The sequence below is a fragment of the Lynx canadensis genome, chromosome C2, assembly GCF_007474595.2.
Source record: "Lynx canadensis isolate LIC74 chromosome C2, mLynCan4.pri.v2, whole genome shotgun sequence".
Taxonomy (NCBI): domain Eukaryota; kingdom Metazoa; phylum Chordata; class Mammalia; order Carnivora; family Felidae; genus Lynx; species Lynx canadensis.
In genome coordinates, this window is record NC_044311.2 from 8,287,082 (window position 1) to 8,314,090 (window position 27,009).

The following is a 27,009-nucleotide window of genomic DNA, read 5'->3' on the forward strand; positions in this document are numbered from 1 at the left end:
GCACTGAATCTTACTCATTTTTTATACCTCAAGGAGCAAAGATAGACCCAGAATTGGTGTGCAGTGAATACAAGCACTAGCAGAAAAGGAAAAGAATATTATATCAGGCAAGAAATGAAGAGCAGGATTTCATTTATGGTGATGCCTCATGCTCTGGAGGATAGATGTGGGAGAGGACCCATGGTGTTTATGGACTGTTGAATAAATGTTTTGCATGTTTCCAAAGCATTGAAGAGAAATCCTGATTAAATATTTGGTGATCTTGCCTCTCCCTTTATATTGGTGGCTATAGTGAATGATTTGAAATATTCTTCAGGGTCAGGTTTTGTAGTTACAGGTTTAAAGAGAACTTGTCATTGATTTAGGGGAAATGCAAGCTGATAAGTGAATTGGAAAATGCCTAGAAAAAAAAGGTTAAAGGGGGGTTCCTGGGTGGCTCAGTTGGTTGAGGGACCAACTTTGGCTCAGGTCATGATCTCACGGTTCATGGGTTCGAGCCCCGTGTCGGGCTCTGTGCTGACAGCTCAGAGCCTGGAGCCTGCTTTGGATTCTCTGTGTCCCTCTCTCTCTCTGCCCCTTCCATGCTCATGCTCTGTCTCTCTCCTTTTCTCAATAATAAATAAATGTTAAAAAAAAATTAAAAGAAAAGAAAAAAAGGTTAAAGAATCCAGTATTAGTTGATATTAGAAGAGAACACCTTTCCAGTAACTCCACTACTGGGTATGTACCCAAAGAAAACAGAGCCACAAATTTGAAAAGATACATGCACCCCAATGTTTATTGCAGCATTACTTACAATAGCCACTATATGAAAGCAACCCAAATGTCCACTGGTTAATGGATAAGGAAGCGGTATATAGATACAATGGAATGTATTGATTGCTCAGTCGTAAGAATGAGATCTCGACATTTGTGACAACACGGGCAGATCTAGAGGGTATTGGGCTAAGTGAAATAAGTCCGACAGAGAAGACAAATACCACATCATTCTACGTGTATGTAGAATCTAGAAAACAAACCAAAAATCAGACTCTTAAGTACAGAGAACAAACTGGTGGTTGCCAGAGAGGAGATGGATGGGGGGATGTGCAAAATTAGATGAAGGGGATTAAGAGGTACAAGCTTCCAGTTATAAAATAAATCAATCATGGGGATGAAAAGTACAGCATAGAGAACATAGTCAATAATATTGTAATAGCTCTGTGTGGTGACGGACGATGACTACACTTATCATGGTGAGTACGGAGTAATGTACAGAATTGACAAGTCAGTATGTTATGTGCCTGAAACTAATGTAACACTGTATGTCAATTATACGTCAATAATCAAAAACCAGACAAAAAGGAAAGTAAAAGAAATAGAGGAACAAAAAAGACTGAAGACGTATGGAAAGCAAATAGATGGCAGTTGTAAATCCAACTATATCAGTAATAACATTAAATATATATGGATTAAAAATCCAATCGAAAGTCAGAGATTTCCGGATGGAAAAAGAAACAAAATCCAACTATGTTCTGACTACAGGAGACACATTTTAGATTCAAAGATGCAAACAGATTGAAAAGAAAAGGATGAGAAAAGGTATAGCATGCAAACAGAAACCACAAAGAAGCTGGAATTTTAGCTATATTAATATCAGACAGATAGACTTTTACTTGTGTCACTAGAGTTAAAGGAAAAGAACTCTTTAGAAATAACTGATAACATTACTAAGATGATAGGAAAATTGTGTGTGTGTGTGCGTGTGTGTGTGTGTGGGTGTGTGTGGTGTATGTGTCTATATACACAAAGAATAGAGTTTTATGTCTCAAGTCATGTTTACATTGATTTGGGCATAGATTCCTTTTAATTCCAATAGTAGTAGTAGACAAAGTGAAGAGAACGTTGGGGTAGTTGGGAGCTTTAGATCTACTCTAAGGGCTTTGTATTTTGATATAAGGGATTTATAAGCAGGGGTCTTTTGAGACTATCCTAAGTGTTACCTGCTTCCTAGGTATTGAGAAAGGTCTAGGGAGTAGCTTTTTATCTGACTTTTTTGTTTTTAATATAAGAGCTCTTTTGCTATAACAAAAAAAAAATCCTGGTTAATGAATTTCTTGGGGAATTTTCTGCAGATAAAACTATGAACAGAACACAACTACAAATTAATTCCACAAAATGTCTTAGGTTATTATAGCAGAGGAAGGTCGTGTTTCTCAAAGGACTAATAATGGCCTAGGACAATTTAAACCTCAAGATTAAATATTAGTAACACTATAATTATAATGTTAAATTTCTCTGAAAGGCTCAAGAACAATTCTCTCCCATCTTCTGGTTGCACTCTCTGGCTTCTTCTGACCGACAGCAGAGCTTGGAATGGGAACTCTGTAGATGGTCACTACTGATATGGCATCTGCAGCTTTGGAAGGCTGGGGCCATGGCCCATTCCTCCAGCTTCCTGTTCAAGAACAAAGTATTCTTGGCTTTCAAGCTAAGCTGCCAACTTAAGTCTTGTTTCTCTTCAATTTATTTTTCCTCTCGGCACAACATTATGTTCTTTGTTGGCTGCAACCATGAATGGCCAATGGGACATGAAGTACCTTCAGAGTATCCTACCTGGGCCAGCTCCACCATGGCTGTCCACTTGTCAGTCTAGCCAAGATTCTCCCTCAATGCTCGGAAGCCACTATCTCGTGGCCCTAGACCTCCCAAAGGGGAGATGGGAGGGCAACCTCAGGCCAAGTCAACTGCAGAAAATGCATGGGTCCCTGATCATTGCTCTTGCAGAAGACTGTCAACTTGGCTTTCGTGTTTGGATTTCTGGTAGAATAAGAGAACAAAGTCAATCATCAATTCATGCATGGAGCAGCGAATGGTGAGCTCCTACTTTGCTCTAGACTTCGATCCAGCTGTCAGTGATACAAATGTGCACAGAGCCTTAATCCCTTCTGAGAAGGAGAGCCGAAGGTTGACATGTGAAAAACAGACGTGTAAAATACATCTGGAACAATGTTATGATAATAGATGTATGTGACAGGAAAGCTCCCCAGTCTTCTCTATAAATGGAAAAGTGCCTTAGGCAAGTGGCCACACGATAGTTAGCCCACAAGTGTGCTCTCTGGGCTTTGGTTCCTGTTTTGGTCTAGTCTGAAAAGTAACGCCTTAATCATTTGTCTGTCAGCATTCATTCATCATCCACTCACCGATTCATTCAACAAACATTAAATACCCACCAAGGGCCACACACCTTGAGTTTCTGTTTTCAGAGACCCCATTAGCAGACAATGGGAAAGACCCTTAGTACCTAGTGTGACAAGTGCACTGTCCGCGTGTGAGTTATATAGAAAGGCCTAGTGGTATAATCATTAAAGATTTCATGGGAGGTGATTAATCTACTGGGGCTATTGGGTGGAGTCCAGAACTCTGGCTTGTCCTTTGTTTAATGATGCTATTGGGTGAGAGGGTAGGCAGAGAGGGCAGTTTGAATGATTCTCAGTTGAATAACTTACCTAACATTCTCTGGTACAGAATGTATGGTTAGAGGAATTTTAAAACTGGTGCTTTTAATAAACTGTATGATATCTGGGAATTTTTTTATAGTGTAGGGTTTTTTAAAAGGTTTTTTTAAGTTCTAGCTAATTAATATACAGCTTATATTGGTTTCAAGTGTGCAATGTGGTGATTCAACCCTTGCATACAATGTCCAGCCACTCATCACAAGTGCACTCCTTAGTCGCCAACCCCTATTCATTCATCCCTCCAGGCCTCCTCTTTGGTGACAATCAGTTTGTTCTCTATAGGTAAGAGTCTGTTCTTGCTCTCACTTTTTCTCCCTTTGCTTCTTTGTTTTGTTTCTTAAATTCCTCACATGAGTGAAATTGTTGGTCTTTACCTTTCTCTGACCTGACTTATATTGTTAGCATAATACTCTCCAGTTCCATCCATGTCATTGCCAATGGTGAGATTCCTTTCCTTTTTATGGCCAAGTAATATCCATTGTATATGCGACATCTTTATATGTTCATCCATTGATGGACACTTGGGCAGCTTCCATAATTGACTCTTGAAGATAATGCTACTATAAACATTGGAGTAATGTCTCACTTTGAATTAGTATTTTTGATTTCTTTGGGTAAGTAACTACTAGTGTGACTTCTGGATTGTATGGTAGCTCTATTTTTAACTTTTGAGAAACTTCCATACTGTTTTCCAGAGTGGCTGCACCAGTTTGCCATTCCCACAACAGTGCACAAGGTTCCTCTTTCTCCACATCCTTGCTAAACCTGTTGTTCTTATGTTCTTGATTTTAGCCATTCTGAGAGGTGTGAGGTGATACCTCATTATAGTTTGGTTTGCGTTTCCCTGATGATAAGTGATGTTGAGCATTTTTTTCATGTGTCCATTCTTTGGAAAAAATGTCTATTCATGTCTTCTGCCCATTTTTTAAATTGGATTATTTGTTTTGGGGGTGTTGAGTTGTAGAAGTTCTTTACATATTTTGGATATTAGCCTTTTATCGGATATGTCATTTGCAAACATCTGCTCCCATTTTCTAGGTTGCCTTTTAGTTTTGTTGATTATTTACTTCACTGTGCAGAACTTTTTTATTTGATGTAGTCCCAATAGTTAATGTTTGTTTTGTTTCCCTTGCCACAGAATACATATTAGAAGGAGCTGATACAGCCAATGTCAAGAAATTGCCCCCTGAGTTCTCTTCTAGGAGTTTTATGGCTTCAGGTCTCACATTAGGTCTTTACTCCATTTTGAATTTTATTTTTGTGTATGGTGTAAGTGACCCATTTCTTTCTTTTGCATGTTGCTGTCCATTTTTCTCAATACCATTGTTGAAGAGACAGTCTTTCTCCTGCTGGATATTCTTTTCCTGCTCTGTTGATGATTAATCAACCCTATAATTGTGGGTTCATTTCTTGGCTCTGTATCTGTTCTATTGATCTATGTGTCTGTTTTGTGCCAGTACCATACTGTTTTGATTATTACAGTTTGTTATATAACTTGGAGCCCAGAATGTGATGCCTGAAGGCTTGCTTTTTTTTTTTTTTTGACATGAAATTTATTGTCAAATTGGTTTCCCTACAACACCCAGTGCTCATCCTAACAGGTGCCCTCCTCAGTGCCCATCCACCCACTTTCCCCTCCCTCCCACCCCCCATCAACCCTCAGTTTATTCTCAGTTTTTAAGAGTCTCTTATGGTTTGCCTCCTTCCCCTCTCTGTACTTTTTTTCCCCTTTCCCTCCCTCATGGTCTTCTGTTAAGTTTCTCAGGATCCACCTAAGAGTGAAAACATATGGTATCTGTCTTTCTCTGTGTGACTTATTTCACTTAGCGTAACACTCTCCAGTTCCATCCACATTGCTACAAATGGCCAGATTTCATTCTTTCTCATTGCCAAGTAATATTCCATTTTTTATATACAAACCACATCTTCTTTATCCATTTTATCAACTGATGGACATTTGGGCTCTTTCCATAATTTGGCTATTGTTGAAAGTGCTGCTATAAACATTGGGGTACAAGTGCCCCATGCATCAGCAATTCTGTATCCCTTGGGTAAATTCCTAGCAGTGCTATTTGCTGGGTCATAGGGCAGATCCATTTTTAATTTTGGAGGAAACTCCCATACTGTTTTCCATAGTGGCTGCACCAGTCTGCATTCCCACCAACAGTGCACTAGGGTTCCCTTTTCTCCACAACCTCTCCAGCATCTATAGTCTCCTGATTTGTTCATTTTTAGCCACTCTGACTGGCATGAGGTGGTATCTCAGTGTGGTTTTGATTTGTATTTCCCTGATGAGGAGTGACACTGGCATCTTTTCATGTGCCTGTTGGCCATCTGGATGTCTTCTTTAGAGAAGTGTCTATTCATGTCTTCTGCCCATTTCTTCACTGGAGTATTTGGTTTTTGGGTGTGGAGTTTGGTGAGTTCTTTATAGATTTTGAATACTAACCCTTTGTTTGATATGTCATCTGCAAATATCTTTTCCCATTCCATGGTTGCCTTTTAGTTCTGTTGATTGTTTCCTTTGCCTGCTTTTCTTTTTTAAGATTGTTTTGGCTATCTGAGGTCTTTTGTGGTTCCCTACAAATTTTAGGAGTTTGTTTTAGCTCTGTGAAAAATACTGTTGGTATTTTGACAGGGATTGCATTAAATGTGTAGATTGCTTTGGGTAGTAATCACATATCAACAATATTTGCCCTTCCAATCCATGATCATGGAATGTCTTTCCATTTATTTGTGTCATTTCAATTTCTTTCTTCAGTGTTTTATCGTTTTCAGAGTACAGGTCTTTCATCTCGTTGGTTAGGTTTATTCCTGGGTATCTTATGTTTTTGGTGCAATTGTAAATGGGATTTCTTCCTTAATTTCCTCTCCCTGTTGCTTCATTATTGGTGTATAGGAGTGCAATAAATTTCTGTGCCTTGATTTTGTATTCTGGGACTTTACTGAATTTGTTTATCACTTCTAGCAGTTTTTTGGATTTTCTATATGTAGTATCATGTCACCCATAAATAGTGAAAGTTTCACTTCTTCCTTCCCATTTTGGATGCCTTTAGTTTTTTGTTTTTTGATGTTGTGGCTAGGACTTCCAGTACTACGTTAAATAGCAATTGTGAGAATGGACGTGCCTGTCTTGTCCCTGTGAAGGAAAAACTCTCAGTTTTTCCCCCTTTTAGGATATTAGCTGTGGGTTTTTCATATATAGCCTTTGTTATGTTGAGGTATGTTCCCTCTCAACCTACTTTGAGGGTTTTTATTATGAATGGATGTGTATTTTGTCAAGTGCTTTTTTCTGCATCTATTGAAATGGTCGTATGGTTCTTAGCCTTTCTTTTATTATTGTGATATATCACATTGATTGATTTGTGAATATTGAACCACACTTGCAACCCAGGAATAAATTCCACTTGATTATGGTGAATGATTATTTTAATGTATTGTTGGATTCGGTTTGCTAGTATTTTGTTGAGGTTTTCACATCAGAGATATTGGCCTGTAGTTCTCTTTTAAATGGTGTCTTATCTGGTTTTGGTATCAGGGTGAGGCTGGTCTCATAGAATGAATTTGGAAGTTTTTTTTTTCTTTTTTCTTTTATTCATTTTTCTTTTTTATTTATTTTTATTTATTTATTTTTAAATGTTTATTTATTTTTGAGAGAGAGAGAGACAGAGTGCAAGTGGGAGAGGGCAGAGAGAGAGGGAGACACAGAATCTGAAGCAGGCTCCAAGCTCTGAGCTGGGACTTGAACTCATGGGACTTGAACTCCTGAACTGTGAGATCATGACCTGAGCTGAAGTCGGACACTCGACTGACTGAGCCACCCAGGCACCCTATTTTTTTGTAAATAATAATTTTTTTGATAAAAAATAGCTATTCACTCTTCTTTAAATGTTTGGTAGAATTCCCCTGTGAAGCCATCTGGTCCCAGGCTTTTGTTGGGAGTTTTTGATAACTGCCTCATTGTTTTTGCTGGTTATGGGTCTGTTCAAGTTTCTATTTCTTCTGTTTGGTTTTGGTAATTAAATGTTTCTAGGAATTTATCCATTTCTTCCAGGTTGTCCAATTTGTTGACATATAGTTTTTCATAACATTCTCTTATAATTATATTTCTGTGGTGTTAGTTGTTATTTCTCTTCTCTCCTTTGTGATTTTGTTAGGTCCTTTCTCTCTCTCTCTTTTTGATAAGTCTGGCTAGAACTTTATCAATTATCTTTTCCTTCTGATAAATCTGGCTAGAAGTTTATCAAGTTTATTAATTTTTTCAAAGAACCAGCTCCTGGTTTCATCAATCTGTTCTATGAGATTTTTTTGTTTGTTTTTTGATTTTGTTTTGTTTTGTTTTTAGTTTCTATAACATTATTTCTGCTCTAATCTTTATTATTTCTTTCTTTCTGCTGGCTTTAGGCTATTTTTGCTTTTCTTTTTCTAGCTCTTAGGTGTAAGGTTAGATTGTTTATTTGAGATTTTTCTTGCTTCTTGAGGTAGGCCTGTATTACTATACACTTTCTCTCAGGACTGCTTTTGTTCTCAAAGGTTTTGTTGTTGTTGTTGTTGTTGTTTTTGTTTGTTTGTTTGTTTGTTTTGCTATATCACAAAGGACGATTGTGTTTTCATTTTCATTTGTTTCCATGTATTTTTAAATTTCTTCTTTGATTTCCTGGTTGACCCATTCATTGTTTAGTGGCATATTATTTAACCTCCATGTATTTGTGGTCTTTCTAAAATTTTTCTTGAGGTTGACTTCTAGTTTCATAACGTTATGGTCAGAAAAGGTGCACGTATAACTTCAGTCTTCTTGCATTTGTTGAGGCATGTTTTTTTTTTTTTTTTTTTTAAATTTTTTTTTCAACGTTTATTTATTTTGGGGACAGAGAGAGACAGAGCATGAACGGGGGAGGGGAGGGGCAGAGAGAGAGGGAGACACAGAATCGGAAACAGGCTCCAGGCTCTGAGCCATCAGCCCAGAGCCCGACGCGGGGCTCGAACTCATGGACCGCGAGATCGTGACCTGGCTGAAGTCGGACGCTTAACCGACTGCGCCACCCAGGCGCCCCTGTTGAGGCATGTTTTGTGGCCTAACATGTGACATATTCTGGAGAATATTCCATGTGCACTTGAAACTAATGTGTATTCTGCTGTTTTAGGATGGAATGCTCTGAATTTATCTGTTAGGTCCATCTGGTCCAGTGTGTCATTCAAGGCCACTGTTTCCTTGTTGATTTTCTGTTTAGATGATTTGTCTATTGATGTAAGTGGATGGTTGTAGGGTTTTTTAGGTAGCCGAACCTGTATACTTTTGGATATTTTTATCTGCAGTTATCTTGTGAATCTCGGGGCATTGTTTAAACAAAGATCTGCCTTTGTCCATGACATTCCACGATTACAGATGTGACTCACTGGAATACACCTTCAGAAAGGGTATACTTGGCTTCTACCTTGAGCCCAATGAGAGACTAGGAAAGGAATGATTCGCTAAAGGGGCTGAGGGAATTAGCTTTGGAGCCTCTCTGACCTGGTTTTTATTCTCAGATCTACCCCTTAAACTTGGGCATGTTTCTCAACTTTCTCAACTTTCATTTTCTTTATTTGTAAAACAGAATAACATATATCTCATAGGTTTGTATTTGAGAATTAAATAAAGCAATGCAGATTACACTGGGTTCTGACCAGTGCAGACTCTGAGTTGTGGCTTCATCTGAAAGTGATTTATGAGGAAGTGGACTTAGGAAAAATATTTTGTTTTTATGTGAGAAAAGCAGTTCATGCATTTATTTTCCTCATTGATTTGAAAGTCCACCCTTTAAACAAATGCCCTCTATATTGTTCCATTGGTCAGGGTATTCATTTTTCAATATTTAATAACTATAGATGTGCTATAAATCTATAGCACATTTAATATGATAAAATGAATTCCCCTTAATATTCTTCTTTTTTGAATATTTTGACTATTCTTACACATTTCAAACTTGAAAATTTATCCAGAAATTTTGATTGACAGTGGCTTAATTTATAGATTTAGGAAGAAGTGACTTCATTACATTTTTAATCTTTCTATACAAGAACATGACATTCCTCTCCATAAGTTCCTGTGTTCTTTTCGATCCTTTAGTATAATTTTATGGTTTTAATCTTACAGGTAAGGTACATGTTTGTTGGATTTACTCAGATGAATCTTTTATTAATGTGAGTGGGATCTGTTTGTGTGTTTAGAGAGTTTTAATTATTTTGTTACACTTTATCCACTGGTTCTAGCCTTCCCTGTTAGAGAATTGGTCTTCAAAGTGGGTTGTGAATATCAGTGGGGAAACATGAGGACTTTCCAGGCAGTACTAGAGTATGGTGAGTTTATGGAAGTCATTTTCTGAAATTTCAACAGCTATAGGTAGGTCTTATTAAAAGTTGACCTTCTCAAAGAGAGAGTGAGCTCTGTTTTTGCACTAATTTTTTAAAAATTTTTTCTTTAACATTTATTAAGTTTTGAAAGGCAGAGAGAGACAGAGCGCAAATGGGGGAGGGGCAGAGAGAGAGGGAGACACAGAAACAGAAGCAGGCTCCAGGCTCTGAGCTATCAGCACAGAGCCCGATGCGGGGCTCGAACCCATGAACCGTGAGATCATGACCTGAGCCAAAGTCGGCCACGTAACCGACTGAGCCACCCAGGTGCCCCTGCACTAATTTTTTGAGTGCATTAGATTTTTATTCTTGGTGTATAAGAAACCTACTGGTATTCTGCATTTATTTTGTAACTGATCACTTTATTGAATTTGCTGGTTATTTCTGATAGTTTTCCAGTTGATTTTATTTGGGTTTTGAGGAATGTCATGACAATATCTGCAAATATGGGAAACTTGCCCTGTCATTTAGAATATCAATGTACTTACTTTACTTTTTAGTTTTCTAAGTTATTTTATTGTTAATATGTTTACGGTTGACTCTGGAACAGCAGAAGTTGAATGACACATGTCCACTTACAAACAGATTTATTTTGAAAAATACAGTGCAGTCCCAAAACGTATTTTTTCTTAAGATTTTCTTTTCTTTTCTTTTTTTTTAAAAAGTGTTTATTTATTTTGAGAGATAGACAGAGTGAGAGCAGGGGAGGGGCAGAGAGAGAGGGAGACACAGAATCTGAAGCAGGCTCCAGGCTCTGAGCTGTCAGCACAGAGCCCGACGCAGGACTTGAACTACAGACTGCGAGATCATGACCTGGGCTGAAGTCGGATGCTTAACTGACTGAGCCACCTGGGCGTCCTGAGATTTTCTTTTAAGAAAAAAAAAATGTTTATTTATTTTTGAGAGAGAGAGAGAGAGAGAGAGAGAGAGAGAGAGAGAATAAGCGGGGGAGGGGCAGAGAGAGAGACACACAGAATCCTTAGTAGGCTCCAGGCTCTGAGCTGTCAGCACAGAGCCCAACGCAGGGCTGGAACCCATGAACTGTGAGATCATGACCTGAGCCAAAGTCAGATGCTTAACTGAGAGCCACCCAGGTGCCCCTAAGATTTTCTTAATCATATTTTCTTTTCTCTAGATTACCTTAAGAATATAGTATGTAATACATATTTAAAATATGTGTTAATCAACTGTTTGTTATAGGTAAGGCTTCTGGTCAACAGTAAGCTACTAGTCGTTAAGTTTTGGAGGGGTTAAAGTTACATGTGAATTTTCAATGCATAGAGTGTGAGCACTCCTAACCCCTGTGATGTTTGAAAGGTCGACTGTATACTGTTTGCAACTTTAATGGGAATATTTATGTTTTGCCATCAAGCAGAATACCAGCTGTTAGTTATTAATTTTATTGAATTTCTAAAAAAATCGGGGTCTTATGCTTTTTGGAAATCTCTCGTGATCATCACATGATCTCTCCCTTTCATTCACTGTGGATCAAATATATTGAAGAAATATATTACTAAGATTTCCTAATTTTTAACTGTGCCTACCTTCCTGGAATAAATGCCACTGAACTAATTTTAAAATACCTTTAGATTCTATTGCTACCATATTTAGACATTTCATGTATATTTACAAATATTGGAGTGTTTTTTTAAAATGTTAAGTTTATTTATTTATTTATTTATTTATTTATTTATTTATTTATTTGAAGAGAATGAGCATGAGCAAGGGAGGGGCAGAAAGAGGGAGAGAGAGAGAGAGAGAGAGAGAGAGAGAGAGAATCCCAAGCAAGCTCCATGCTGTCTGCACCAAGCCTGATGCAGGGCTCGAACTCACAAACCACAAGATCACGACCTGAGTTGAAATCGAATGCTTAACTGTCTGAGTCACGCAGGTGCCCCTGGACTGGTTTTTAAAACAATTATCATGGATAAGATCTGGTATCGGCTCTATGTCAGTGTCTTTAAAAGAATGGAGATGTTTGCCTTCTTTTCTTATTCTCTGATATGTCCTAAATAGCATATGAGTTTTGGTTTTGAAATAGCTCATCCTCAAAAACAATTTAAAACTGGCACTTTTTGATAAGTAAGTCTCTGTTTCCCTAATTTTGATTTGGGGAGATAGGAGAAGATGAATTATTTTCAGCTTCCCTTATCAAATGGAGTTGTCGATGATCACTTCAGCCATTAACTGAACCTGGAATTGGCTTTTCTGAGGAGCGATTTCTTTTTTTTATGAGAGAACCCTCAGAGTGTCTATGGCCCTGCGAGCTGCCTCCAGGGGTTTGGGGCATGGGAACTGGGTGGACTGACTTCAGGGCTTGTCGTTTTCTTCACCATGTCAAGACTTCATTGAGAAAAGAAAGCAAAGCAGGAAGGAGGGCTGTGTTCTTAAATCCTGTCCCTACTTTTCCCTTCCTGGCCTCCCCCCCACCCCCGCCCCGTTAGGAATTCTGTCGTGGGGTATGTCAAATATATATTAGCCCAGATGCCTTCCAATGCCTCCAAAACATCTCCTAATGAAAGTCTCAGAGGCCCCACCTCACCTTGTCCTCCAAATGTCCTATCTTGGACATTTGTCTCCTTGTCCTCCAAATGTCCTATCCTTCTGCCTTCTCCATTCAGTGCTGGTACCTTGACACAACTTCCCAAGTTAAGAGTTGGGGTTTTGTCCATTATTATTCCTTCTCTCTTACCCATCCCATTTGATTTGTTCACAAGATCTCTGAAATCCGTCGTTCTTTCTCCTTTTTTACCCATCGTTGTTGCCTCACTTGCCATCCTTACATCCGGGCTTCATTATCACATGGGCTCTCTTGTGAGTCTCTGACTCTCCTCTTGCCCCTGGTATAATTCCACTCCCCCAAATCTCCTTCCACAATTCTGCCAGAGTAGCCTTTTCAAAAATGATTTTGATTTTTATCAAAGCGCTATACATGGTTAAAAATATGAAACACAAGATTACACTCACTGGTTTGCATGTTTTTTTATCAAAAAGAGCTTTGAAAATTGAGTTTTGGGGGGTACCCTAGCACCAAAGCTCATTCTGGTAGCAAAACCTGACCTAAACTTAAAATCCTTTTGCAAAATTATTGTGTTAATTATGGGATGCTGTCCCTAATTATGTGCACATAATTGTGTGCTTATGATATAGTATGTGAATATTATCTTTTAAAGATAGGAAAATATCTGAATTCTGAAATACATCTGTCTTTAAGGATTCAAGGTGGAGTGTGGGACCCTGCCTCAATCTTCTGAGGCAACTTTTTTTTTAATTATTTTTTTTTAACATTTATTTATTTTTGAGAGACAGAGAGAGACAGAGCACGAGCAGGGGAGGGGCAGAGAGAGAGGGAGACACAGAATCTGAAATGGGCTCCAGGCTCCGAGCTGGCAGCACAGAGCCTGATGCAGGGCTTGAACCAACCACGAGCTGTGAGATCATGACCTGAGCCCAAGTCAGCGCTCAACCGACTGGGCCATTCAGGTGCCCCCCTCCCCACCACCCCCCCTCCCCCGGCCCCCCCAGGCAACTCTTTAACCTCCTTTAGCTTTTAATTATTTTTTTTTTTTTAAGATTTTTTATTTATGTTTTAGAGACAGAGAGAGACCGAGCACGAGAAGGGGGTTGCGCAGAGAGACAGAATCTGAGCCGAAGTCGGAAGCCTAACCTCCTGGGGGGCTCAGTCAGGCTCAGGTCATGATCTTGCGGTTCCTGGGTTCGAGCCCCCCCTGCGCTCTGTGCTAACAGTTCAGGGCCTGCTTCGGATTCTGTGTCACTGTCTCTCTCTGCCCCTCCCTCATTTGCGCTCTTTCTCAAACACAAAAATTAAAAAAAAAAAAAAATTCCAACATGCCATCCAGCCTGAGGAAGACCCAGACACTTCAGGACCACGTGAGCCATGGCTGGGTAGGCAAGCACCGGAAGCACCCAGGGGGCTGGGAAATGCTGGTGGCGTGCATCACCACAGGATCAACTTCGGCAAATATCACCCAGGTTACTTTGGAAAAGTTGGAACGAGGCATCACCTCCTCAAGAGGAAGCAGAGCTTCTGCCCAACTGTCAACCTCAATAAACTATGGACCCTCGTCAGTGAGCAGACATGGGCAAATGGTACCAGAACCGACACTGGAGTTTCTCCCGTCGTTGATGTGGTGTGATCTGGCTACTGCCAAATTTTGGGAAAGGAAAAGCTCCCCAAATAGCCTGTCATCGTGAAGGCCAAATTCTTCAGTAGAAGAGCTGAGAAGATTAAGGGTGTGTGGGGGTTTATGTCTTGGTAGTTTGAAGCCACATGGAAGGAGGTCCATTAAAAGCTAACAAGTACTTTAAAAAATATGTTTATATTCACGTTTTAAGCTTCTTGATTTATCAGTTTTGGATATTTTTGCACAATGACTCTCTATTATAATTTAGGAAGATTTGACTTACATGTTTCCCATCTGTCTTAATCTGCTAGGGCCACCATAACGAAGCACCACAGACTGGGAGGCTTGAACAACAGAAATTTATTTCCTCACAGTTCTGGAGGCTGGTAGTCCAAGATCATGGCATCGGTAAAGGTTGGTTCCTCCTGATGCCTCTCTTCTGGGTTTGTAGACGCCCATTTTCTTCTGGTGTCTTCAAATGGTCTTCCCTTTGTACCCATCTGTGTCTTAATCTCCTTTTTTTTTAATAAAGACATATCATATTGGATTTAAAATTCTATCTCCAAATATAGTCACATTCTGAAGTACTGGGGATTAGGGCTTTGATATATGAATTTTGGATACCATTCAGCTTGTAACACCAACTACACCTATTTATTTATATGTTTGCAAACTTTGGGTTTATTCAATAGTCAGTTTGCATTCTTCATCATTAGCTTTCTGCAGATACTGTTTATGACAGGGTACAGGAAGACACGATAATGATATTTCCTTTTTATTTATTTCTTCTTGGTGTTGATAATTGTTTCCCTTTTCAACCGATTACCTGTGTCCTGATCCTTAAATTTTTTTCTCAAATGCTTCATCAGATGAATCAGTGTATTAACATGATTTTTTAGGTAGTTAAAAGTGTATTTTAAAAAGCCCCAAACACTATTCTACGAGTTTACTTCTCCTGAAATGGTTACTCTTTAAGCCTACTATGTAGCTGTCATTCCTCCTTTGGGTTCTTTCTTTCTTGGGCTCCATGTTTTCCTTTCTCTTCATTTTCTTCCTTATTTTTTCTGGAACACGTCAGCAGTAGCTTTCTAAGAAAAGGCAGGAGATAAAAAGTTTTAGGTTTCCTGAATGCATTAAAATATATTTTAAACTCACACATGATTGACAGTTTGTGGGCATAGAATTCCAGGCTGAGAATAATTATTTGTTAGATGTTTGAAGGCATAGACCATAGACCAATCGTGTCTATGAGATTTCAATGTGGCTTTTGTATGTACCTAACTAAATTTTTTCTGGAAGCTTTGGAGTCTTTGCTTTGTTCTTGAGGTTCTGAAATTTTACAGATACACTTTTACTGAGTCTTTTCACTTGTCATTCTAGGTCATTGGTGGTCCTTTCACTTTTTGGTGATATATTTTTCAATTTTGAGGATTTCCTTATCTCATTGAAAATTTTTTCCTGTTTTCTGTGTTCTCTTTCTGTAACTTCTATCATTCAGATGTTGGAACTTCTGGTATGTATGATTCTCTGATTTTTTTTTTATTTCCTATTTTCCATCTCTGTTTCCATCTCCTATCTTCAGAGAGATTTTCCCTCTGACTTACAAAAATTGGTTGAAATGTGTGTTACCTTTAACGGTTTTGAGTAGCTTTTAAAGAGTCCAAGCTTCTTGGGGTACTTCGTGGCTCAGTTGATTGAGTATCCCAACTCTTGATTTGGGCTCAGGTCATGATTTCAGGGTCATAGGATGAAGCCCTATGTTGGGCTCTGTGCTGAGTGTGGAACCTGCTTAAGACTGTCTCTCCTGTCTTTCCCTCTGACCTTCTCCCCTGCTCATACTCTCCCTCTAAAAAAAAAAAAAAAAAAAAAAAAAGTCCAAGCTTCTTTGATGATCAATGCTTGCCTGTACCTCTTTTCTTGTAGTTTGCACCCTTCGTTTTCTGTGATCTTCTTTGAATGTCTCTCTCTATGCTTATCACATTGTATTGTTCTACTCAGTTATCTCTTTGTTTTTTTTAAGTGAGCCTCCTGAGGATTGGGTTTGGCTTCTGTGTGACTCTTCATCCCCAGTGTAGGACCTGATATATTATAGGAGTTTAATAATGTTTGTTGAATAAATGGAAACAAAGCTATTATTCCTTCTCCTGTGCCCCTCTCCCCCTTTTAGGCGGGTCACCACAATGGAGGGTCTTGAGATGAAGATTGGTGTGTAGGCGGTTTGCTAAGGAAATGCTTCCAGTAGAATTTACTAAGGGAATGGGGAAGAAGGGCAGGGATGGGAGAGGCAAGGATGTAATTTTAGGCAGAGTCAGAAACCTAAGCCTGATCTTCTAGGGAAAGTCTGGAGTATAAATTAGCTCTCAGGGGGCGCCTGGGTGGCGCAGTCGGTTAAGCGTCCGACTTCAGCCAGGTCACGATCTCGCGGTCCGTGAGTTCGAGCCCCGCGTCGGGCTCTGGGCTGATGGCTCAGAGCCTGGAGCCTGCTTCCGATTCTGTGTCTCCCTCTCTCTCTGCCCCTCGACCGTTCATGCTCTGTCTCTCTCTGTCCCAAAAATAAATAAACGTTGAAAAAAAAATTAAAAAAAAAATAAATTAGCTCTCAGAATTTGTCTTTGTTGAGGCAAGTGAGTTGGGTTTCACAACGTATCACCATCAGTCATTGGCTCTAGGGTAGGGCAGCCAACCCCTCTAGTTGGTCCAGGACTATCTTGGTTTTAGCAGTAACAGTCTCATGTTCCAGAACCCCCCAGCCTGGGGCAAACCAGGACAGTTAGCAACAGGAACTTCTATTTCTCTGTGCACTGGGGCAAAGTGGCTCCAGGAGCTGAAGGGAAGTCCTTGGAAAAGAAACTGTTGCATCCATTAGGTGTGGTGGGTGGAATAATGACCCCCAAAGAATTCCACATCCTAATCCCCAGAACCCGTGAATACTTTATCTTAGATAACAAAAGAGACTTTGCAGATATGACTCAAATAAGGATCTGGAGATGGAGAGATTATCCTGTATTTTCCTGGGGTCCCAATGTCATCACCAGGATTCTTATAACTGAAAGAGGGAGGCGGGAAAGTCAGAGATGTGACGGCAGATGCAGAGCTCAGAATGATGCCACTGCTGACTTTACACATGGAGGGGCCATGAGCCAATGAATGAAGGAAACCTCTAGAAACCAGAAAAGGCAAGAAATGGGTTCTCCTCTAGAGCCTCTGGAAGAAATAGAGGCTTAAAATACCGATTGTAATCCCATGAGACCTATTTTGGACTTCTGACTTCTAGAACTGTTAAGGAGGTAAATACATACTGTTTTAAACCACCAAATTTGTGGGAGTTTGTTGCAAAACTTCTTGCAAATTTGTGGCAAATGAATTCAAAGGTAAAGGTGCATTGAAGCTGGGGGAGGGGAACATGGAAATGGTAAAAACATCTGAGGCAGATCCTGGTGGTGCCTCCACAATTTCTGCTCCGCCCCAATCAGGAAAGTAAATTAGATAGCTAAAACTTTAAATCAGTAGTCAACAAATAAGTTGACTATCAAATTAGGGAAGTGTTGCATAGTGATCAAGCCATGGGATCTGGAGTTTGATGCCCCCTGGTTAAATCCTGGCTTTGGGCGCTTTTAAGCTCCGTAATTATGGCATGTTATATAAGCCTTTTGGATCCTTCAGTGCCTCATCTGTAAAATGGGAGGAAAAACCCCAAGAGCTATTCTAAGGACTAGAGGAATATGTACATAAAGCACCTGACATGCAGTAAAATCTCAATGGAGCCATGACTGGCAGCTGAGGGGTATCTTCTCTCTCTCTATTCAACTGCTATATTCTAAAGACAGCAAAGGGGAGAATCAAACTTGGTGAATATTAGGGGTTAAAATCCCTTTACTTGTCCAGAGGATACAGTACACAGGGTTTTGTGTTTATAATCTTGTAACATGTATATATGAGACTTTCCTTGTCATCACAGTGGGAATTACATAATACGGAGTCCAAGGGCAGAACATTTGTTTCGGTATCTAAAATTACTTAGAAGAGAGTTGTTGAATATTGTATGGTGGCTCCTCTGTATGTCTATGTTTTAGCACTTTTTAAATCTGTGGTTGGTTTAAAGGATGGCTTTCACCTTCACTGGAGTTTGCTCTCCTCTGGAGATCTGTGTTTAGCCCAGCAAAGTCACCCATTATGGTTGTGCCTGTCTCTCTTCCCAAGGTTATCTGGGGGGTATTTCCCAAGCCTTTTGATATGCTAAGCAGCCATAACTGGGGAGAGTTTCATAAACAACCATTAAGCTGCTATTAGAAGTGTCAGGACTGGTAGAACTCGTAATTCTGTAATAATTTGTGAAGTTTAACTGAAACTATGCAGCCACTTAGTGTTTCAGGTAGCTTCATCTGGATCTAGAAATGGGCCCTACAGACCCTTTCTGCTATGCAGGTAGGCAATTGCCTGGGGTCTTTTATTCACCTCTGTTAGGAAATAGCAGCTAAAAATTAAATCAGCTCCAGGCGCCTGGACTCAGTCGGTTATGTGTCCGACTTTGGCTCGGGTCATGATCGCATGGTTCATGAGTTCGAGCTCCGCATCAGGCTCTGTGCTGACAGCTCAGGGCCTGGAGCCTGCTTGGGATTCTGTGTCTCCCTCTCTCCCTCTGCTCCTCCCCTGCTTGTGCTCACTCTTTCTCTCTCAAAAATAAATAAATGTTAAGAACAAAACAAAACGAAACTCCTCAGATCAGCTCATTTGGAGACCTTGAAACAGCTCTTCAAGAAAGCCAGAGCAATTGACTCATCCTGGGGGGGGGTAGGAGCCACCTAGAAGTGGTATATGATCTGCTCTCTCCTGCCTTTCTCCCAGGTCACACAACTCAGGGCTAGCACTTTCTTCTGCATTCCAGGGCTGTCGCTGATTTGGGCTGAATCTCTTTTAACCTTGGTGCTCCCCTCCAACCTCCCAGCCTCTCCCCTCCACCCCCGTGAATGGTGGCAGAGAAGGGGTGAAAGCCAGCGGAGGAGAGGAGGTCCTTGGCTGAGCTGTAGCCCAGGGTGCTGGCCTGTGCCCCGTGAGGAAGGGACTGGGTGTGGCAGAGCTTGCTTTGTTCTGAGGCCCTGCCAGCTCCCGGAAACTCAGGAAACCCTCCCTGAGGAGGACCAGTTCAAAGGACAACACAAGACATCAAATCAACCTTATAGGGTTACTTTAAGCCAAAGGGAAAGTAGCTAACTGGAAAATAGAGGCAGGCAACAGCGGAAAGTCAACCGCCGCCTCCTTGTTTTTCAGCCACTCAGCCCTCCAACCACTATTTCCCCACTTCTATCCAGCGGCTCTGGAGCCTGGGCCTCCCCCTCGCCCTGTTCGCCCTTTGAACTGCCCTGTCTGGGCCTTGCCTTAGGCGGGGCCTCTCAGGGATAGAGCTGTGTTGGTCTCCACTGTGTGTTGAACTTGGCAGGTGCAGGCGCACCTCATTCCAAGTCAAACTACCACCTTTCAAAAGAGAAGTCCAGGCCTGGAAGCCATGGCTTGCGGCGGGCCCTGTGCACCACCACCAATGGCTGGAAGTGAATGCTGTCCTTCTCTACCACCCATGCCAGGCCTGCCTCTGGTAATGACTGAGAAGGGAAAAAACAGGCAGTCGGGGCTGAAGGTAATAGGAATTAGGCCGGAGGGCTGTGGGCTGTGGGAATGAGGGCAGCTTCTCGGCTGGAGGTCCAATCAGCCCTGGAGAGTCAACTGTTGCTTTGGACAAATGAGCATTGGCCATGTTGAGGCCACCCGGGGGGCATACCTGAACGTGCAGAGCTAGCTCAAGAATGAGGTCCTGGGGGCGCCTGGGTGGCGCAGTCGGTTAAGCGTCCGACTTCAACCAGGTCACGATCTCGCGGTCCGTGAGTTCGAGCCCCGCGTCGGGCTCTGGGCTGATGGCTCAGAGCCTGGAGCCTGTTTCCGATTCTGTGTCTCCCTCTCTCTCTGCCCCTCCCCCATTCATGCTCTGTCTCTCTCTGTCCCAAAAATAAATAAACGTTGAAAAAAAAAATTAAAAAAAAAAAAAAAAAAGAATGAGGTCCTGGCTTTCAAGAACCAGCCTCCTTCCAGAAAAGATCTGGAAAGACCTGGTACGTTCGGGAAGTTTCTCTCCCCCTTCCCGGCTGTCATGGAATCTATTGCTCCCACAGAGAATGTCTACCCTCCAAGGACCAGGAAGGGCTACCTGCAGAGCAGAGGGTCAGAGAGACCTCCAGCCTCCGTGTCTCATTTGAGAATTGTTGCCAGAGAGTGAGATCCCTCATCCACCTCATCAGTGTCCGTGAACTCCCTGATAGTTCCGAGTGGCTGTCTAGGTGCCATTGTATGTTAGCTACGTGACCTGAGCTAGAGACGCAGCCTCAGCGTGCCATGGTTTTCTATTAGATGGAGATAATCGTCTACCCACTGAGTGCGGTGATGATTACAGAACATGTGGAAAAGTGCGTACTTGGCTGCTATTCTACTCAGGCCTTGGGCAGATGTCGCAGTGTTTCTACAGATAGCTTCTCACTTAGCTTCGTAATAGCTCTGGGAGGTGGGGAGGGCGGCGGTGGGGTGAGAGTCATTCCATTGTCTTTGAAAGTTTGAAGGGCTTTGCCATTTGAATGATGGCCTTGGGAGCCCCGCGTCTGGCACCGAGTAAATGACCCCTGCACTTTGTCTGCCCGTGTTGGTTTTTCTTTCTTCTCTTTTCTGGTTGGTGACTTTGTTACCAAACAAAGAACTTCAAAGCGAGTAGACAACGTTGAACGTTTTCCAAGATCCTCGAGGGGCCTGGTCCGGGATTTCTCGTTCAGGAAAATGCACATCATCTTAACCAAGTCTGTCCAGTGGGAACTTCATGTGAGTCACTCATGGAATTTTATATTGTCTTAGAGCCACATTGGAACAGTTTTTAAAAGGTGAAATTAATTTTAGCGATACATATTTTTAACCCCTGTGTATTACATATATTACCACTTCAACACATAATCTAAAGATGATCAATGAAATACTTTGTGTTCTTCAGACCCTGTCTTTGAAGCCCAGTGTGTATTTTACATTAACAGCACATCTTCATCCACTGCTAAAAACTCATTGGAAGCTCCTGATCCGTATTTCAATTTCAGAATGCGAGTTGGCCAGAATAGCTTCATACTCGTCCTTTCAAGCATACGTAAGGAGTGCCTGCGTGGCTCCGTTGGTTAAGCATCCGACTTCAGCTCGGGTCTTGGAACTCACAGCTCGTGGGTTCGAGCCTAACAGCTCGGAGCCTGGAGTCTGCTTCGGATTCTGTGTCTCCCTCTGTCTCTGCCCCTCCCCTGCTCGTGCTCTGTCTCTCTCTCTCTCAAAATAAATAAACATTAAAAAAAAAATTAAAAGTTTTCCAGTAATGGAATTGAGTACCAGGTTTTATTTTTTTTTATTTTTTTTTTTGAGCCACAAATATCATATTTTTATTGGTGGGAAACTAGAGAGACTTTTTTTTTTTTCAATATATGAAGTTTATTGTCAAATTGGTTTCCATACAACACCCAGTGCTCATCCCAAAGGGTGCCCTCCTCAATACCCGTCACCCACCCTCCCCTCCCTCCCACCTCCCATCAACCCTCAGTTTGTTCTCAGTTTTTAAGAGTCTCTTATGCTTTGGCTCTCTCCCACTCTAACCTCTTTTTTTTTTTTTTTCCCCTCCCCCTTGGGTTTCTGTTCAGTTTCTCAGGATCCACAGAGTACCAGGTTTTAAATACAAATTTAAATTAATTAAAATGAAATAAAATGTAAACTTCATTTCCTCGTTCACACTAAGCAATATTTCAAGTGCTCAATAGCCACGCAGAGCTTGTAGCTGTCACATAGGACAGTCCAGGAGAGGTTTCTGCTAGGACATTTTCTTGTTCACTTGTTATTTCCAGACTTAGAGTTTTCTTTCTTTGCCTTCTTTTTTTTTTTAATATTTTATTTTCAAGTCATTTCTACACCCAGCATGGGGCTTTGAGCTCACAACCCCAAGATCAAGAGTCACATGCTCTACCGACTAAGCCAGCCGGGTGCTCCCATATTTACAATTTTCCTCACTAACTCTCTTTGCAGTGATGTTTTAAGTGAGTGCCATGGTTTGCACTATTTTACAAGAATTTTAAACTATACAATACACTCTGTCTACCCATTGAACAGGCCACATTGCAGGACAGTGCAAATGATCGAATGGTTCTGCTGGTGACCTCCTCGCATTATGAAGGAATCTAACCACAGAGCCCCCGTGACACAGGGCTCTCCGAGGGAGGGCCCCAGTGTCAATCCACATAGTCGGTAGTTTAAAATCATAATTTCTGCCTTTTTTTGTGTGGGGGGGACAAAAATAAACAAAGATGAAAGATTTAACATTCTCTTCCAACACCCTTATGGATCACTTTTATGCATCATGCTTGCAACACCAGACTCTGTGGACTCAGTGTTTCCCTGAGCTCCAGCATAAGCTCTGGTCCTTGACTTTCAGGCAATGGGTGATGTTCATTCCAGGTCTTCTCCCTTCTGACTTCCCCTCCCTCTCCCGGAGTTCCTTGATCCTGTTTATTTATTTATTTTTTTTTAGCATATACATTTACATCCATTCAAAGACTTGATTAAATACTACTTGGTCATCCAAATCAAAACCCCAAAACAACAGAGCGTCTCCCACAGAAGTCCCAAAGAATTGGCCGAATCTTTAGAAGTCGACCTAATTTTGTTTTGGGGGGGCTAAACTGTGCACTGGCTTTTCCCTCTTACTCAACTCTGCCTAAATATTTTCGCACGCTGCAATGGGACGGCATCATGGAAAGTTGTACTTACATTTCCAGGATTTTCAGTGCTAGGATTTTCTCCAACCTCACTATGTTCAGACGTAGAAGCGCCCTCCTGTTTATATGTGGATTATGTTGTGTGTGTTTGAGATTTCAGAGTCTAGGCTGTGTCTTTGCTTAGCCGCCTCATCTTGACCGGGTTCTGGACGGTCCATTTCTTCTCCCGTTTTTCTAAGTATCCCTCCTTGCTCCTGCCACCTTTATTCTTCTTCATGCAACTCTTGTGTTACTTCAGTCATCTGAGGTGGAATTTTTGGAGTTCTTGGCTTTTTGTGGACACGAGTTTGACTCTTATGACCCGTGCAGGAGGAGTTGCATATTTGGTGCTTTTCGTCTCTCCTGCTTTTCTTGAGGAGGCTCCAGATAAAATTCTCTGAGGGAATGGAAGCATTTTTGGCAAACTGTGGGGACTTTCTTCCTCTCTTTTGTCTTGAATTGTATAAGTAAAATATTCCAGAGCCCTGAAATGTTGTTTTCCACAAGAGCCTCACAAAGGATACATTCTCCTGGAGGACATCTAGAACGTTCCTATCCAAGTTCACCCGGGCTTCCAGCATATAGGTGACCTGTGTATAGCTGTGTCGGGGCCTGCTCGGGGGTCGAGGCCCCTCTTGCTAGTTATCGTGGTCTCTAGAACATGTTTCCAGTTTCTTTGATCAGTTTTTTCCTCAAGAAATCCTGACATCATTTTCTAAGCTAGGAGGTAATTCATTATAGCTTCTGCTGCTTTTCCCATCTCAGTTCTTTAATTTCACATGTAACTATTTCTTTAGCATGAGCTCCAGCGCTTGTCTTCTCAGGGAAGAACCCCCAGCTGGGCGTGGCCGGGCCCCACTTGGCTCGTTTGGAAAGTCTCCCCTATAAACACTGGTGCGGGGTTGAGATTTGTACACATCTGTATGTATAAAGATGCTCTCTGGCTTGGCAGGTGACTCTGGGTTTCCTATGACCTTCACCTGCCCTTCAGGAGTCCTCTTGCCAAGGGGTGGGACACTAACTGAACAGAAAGGTGGCAGTGAGGCCGGGGCCAGGGAGTGGAGCACCTGCATTTCCATCAGCCATCCATCAACCTCCCATCCGCTTTGTGAATGGTTTTTATTAATGGTGTTAGTACTTTGAAACAGCTAGCTCTTTATTTTGAAATCAAGGCTGCTACTGATTTTTTGTTACTATTTTTCTAGCGTCTTGAATGCTTAGTTCACTTTTTTTTTCTTTTGCACGTGTCCGTTTAAGAAATCTTCACTTACCCAAGATCGTAAATGTCATATGGAAAAGATAAATTGCTATGTTCCCTCTAGAATATTTATCATTGTTGCTTTCCTATTTGGGTCTGTGAACCATCTTAAAACACTTTTTAGTGTAATGTGAGTTAGGGGTTTTGTGGTTCGCCAACTTATCCGGCAACATTTATTGGAAGGTTATTCTTTTCCCACTGAATGGAATGAATCACTCGATCTTATGTGTGTAAGCCTGTTGCGAGACCCCCTTCCCAGACAGTCTATTTTTAAATCTTTGTCCCAATACCTCGTTGTAACTTCACGATAGTACTCCATGTATGTCATTATGCATCTTCCAGGTTCATTCTTTTTCAAAATTGCTTTCGCTATTCTTACTCCTTTGCATTTCCACATATGTTTCAGATCAGCGTGTCAGTTTCTGTGGTGGGCGGAAAAATTGCCCCCAGAAGATATCCATGTCTCAGTCTCTGTGATTAAGATCCAATGATCATTACTTTATCTGGAAAAAATTAAGGATCTTGAGATGGGGAAGTTATCCTAGATTATCCAGGTGGGTCCTAGATGCAGCCACACGTTTCCGTATATGAGAGAGGCAGAGAGATTTGACCGCACAAAGAAAAGGTGATGTGAAGAGGGATTTCAAGAGGGTAGCCTTCAAGATTGGTGTGGTGTGGCCACAAGCCAAGGAACACCGGTAGCCACCAGAAGCTGAGAAGCAAGGAACAGATTCTCCCCTTGAGCCCCTAAAGGGAGAGAGATCCTGCCCACACCTTGGTTTGGGCCCAGTGATCCCGATTTCAGACTTCTGGCCTCTAGAACTGGGAGAGATTACCTTTTCGTTGTTTCAAGCCACCAGCTTTGTGGCGATTTGTTACGGCAGCCTTAAGGAAACATCATTTCCGAAGAAAAACCTGCCAGAAGTTTGTTGAGATGGTATTGAATCTGCAGATCGCTTTGGGATTAAACTGACATTTTAACAATATTGATTTTTTTCCCTTCAAGAACAAGTTATATATATTAACATAGGTCTTTATTGATTTCTGAAGAGTTTATTGTTTTGCCTGTGAGTGCTTGGTTAAGGGACAGCACTGGCTGGCTCAGGGAGAGGTTGGCACTGTGTCCCTTTGCCCCTTGCCTTATTGCCATCTGTGTCCGGGTAACTTTGTGTGCATAGGTAGGGACCAGACCGGAAGGAAAGAAGAACATGTAGGTTGTATTTCCACTTAAGAGGATGCACAGAAGGGTGAGGTCCTCTAAGGAGCAAGTACTTAAGGTGCTGAAGGGAACAGGGATGCTCTCTCTGGGAGCTCCTGGATCCTTCTTATTGGTGGCATTGGGAGATCACCCGGATACTTTTATTTATTTGTTTGTTTTTTATTTGATTTATTTTTATTTTTATTTTTTTAATATGAAATTTATTGTCAAATTGGTTTCCATACAGCACCCAGGGCTCATCCCAACAGGTGCCCTCCTCAGTGTCCGTCACCCACCCTCCCCTCCCTCCCACCCCCCCATCCGCCCTCAGTTGCTTCTCAGTTTTTAAGAGGATAGTTTCAAAAAGTACCTGTACCCAGGCACGTGTAGAGTTTCTCATTTAATTAACATGGCACAGAACTCAGGTCATTCAACTCTGAAGCTAGGGTTGAGGACCGGTGTGCCACAGAAAAGATACGCAAGGATTATCACAATGTATAGAAGACTCCTACAAATCAACGTATTACTACATTGAAGGAAAATGGAGGCTGGATATAATGGGAAATTCAAAGAAATATGGTTAATAAAAATTGGGAGTCTCGACTTGGCCCGTGCACTGTGTGAGCTCTGAATCCACACTGCTCTGCTGGTGAAGCCGGGGCTGGAATTCTGTGAACTGCGTTCCTCTACTAGCTGGCTCCCTGTTAGCTTCTGCCAGAAACACTGGAAGGAGGAGGGTGGGGAGGGATCTTTTCTTTTTTTTTACATCTCTTGTTTCTCCCACTGTCATCCGAGGAACAGCACAGTTGGTTCCTTTTCCCAGATTCTTTCCTCCCTGAGCCAACCTCGTTGCACACCTTAGTCCCCCCCGGCATCCGGGCAAGGGTTTCTTCTCTGTGCTTACAGTCCATCGCTTGGAGGCCCTTTCTCCAAGCTCCTGAGATGTCCACACCACCTATGCAATGAGCCTTGCTCTGTAGTCTGTGTGTGACCTCCTTGCCCTTTGTGTCCCCAGCCTTGCCAGCGTTTGCTACTTTTGTCTTTCCCCTGACTCTTTCGGGCTTCCAATACGTTTACCCAATTGTTTATGTCAGATTCTCTCTTAAGAGTGTTGTTTCTCTTTTCCCAAACAGACGATGACTAATACATCTAACGTGTGAAAAGGAAAAAAAAAATCTGTGTATCTACGTATCCATACCCTGACACTTATTCAGTTGGCAAAAATGGACAAGGTCTATAGTATTCATTCTTGGTGCTAATGTGGGAGGAAGGAAATTGAAAAAATAAGTATTTTATGTCACTTTTAATGTTTATTTATTTTGAGAGAGAGAGAGCGAGCGAGTGGGGAGGGGCAGAGAGAGAGGGAGAGGGAGAATCCCAAGCAGGCTCCACACGGTCAGTGCAGAGCCTGACAATGTGGGACTCGATCTCACAAACCATGGTATCGTGACCTGAGCCGGGATCAAGAGTTAGACACTTAACTGACTGAGCCACCCAGGTGCCCCCCAAATATGTATTTTAAAACATAGGACATCTTTGCAGGTAAAATTGAAGAAACCATTGTAGATATATAATACTTTGGGCACAGAACTATGAGACCTTAGAAGCCAAGCTGAGGCAAAGGACCTGTCAATGGGATTGTCTTGAGGCTGACACTGTGGCTCTTTCTTTGAGCTTTAAGGGACCAGAAATCTGCTCTTTAAGGATA

General features: G+C 41.5%; 1 pseudogene; it reads left to right on the forward strand.

Moving 5' to 3' along the window:
• Positions 1 to 13,739: 13,739 nt before the first annotated feature.
• Positions 13,740 to 14,178, forward strand: LOC115523980 (annotated as a pseudogene).
• The last annotated feature ends 12,831 nt before the right edge of the window (positions 14,179 to 27,009 follow it).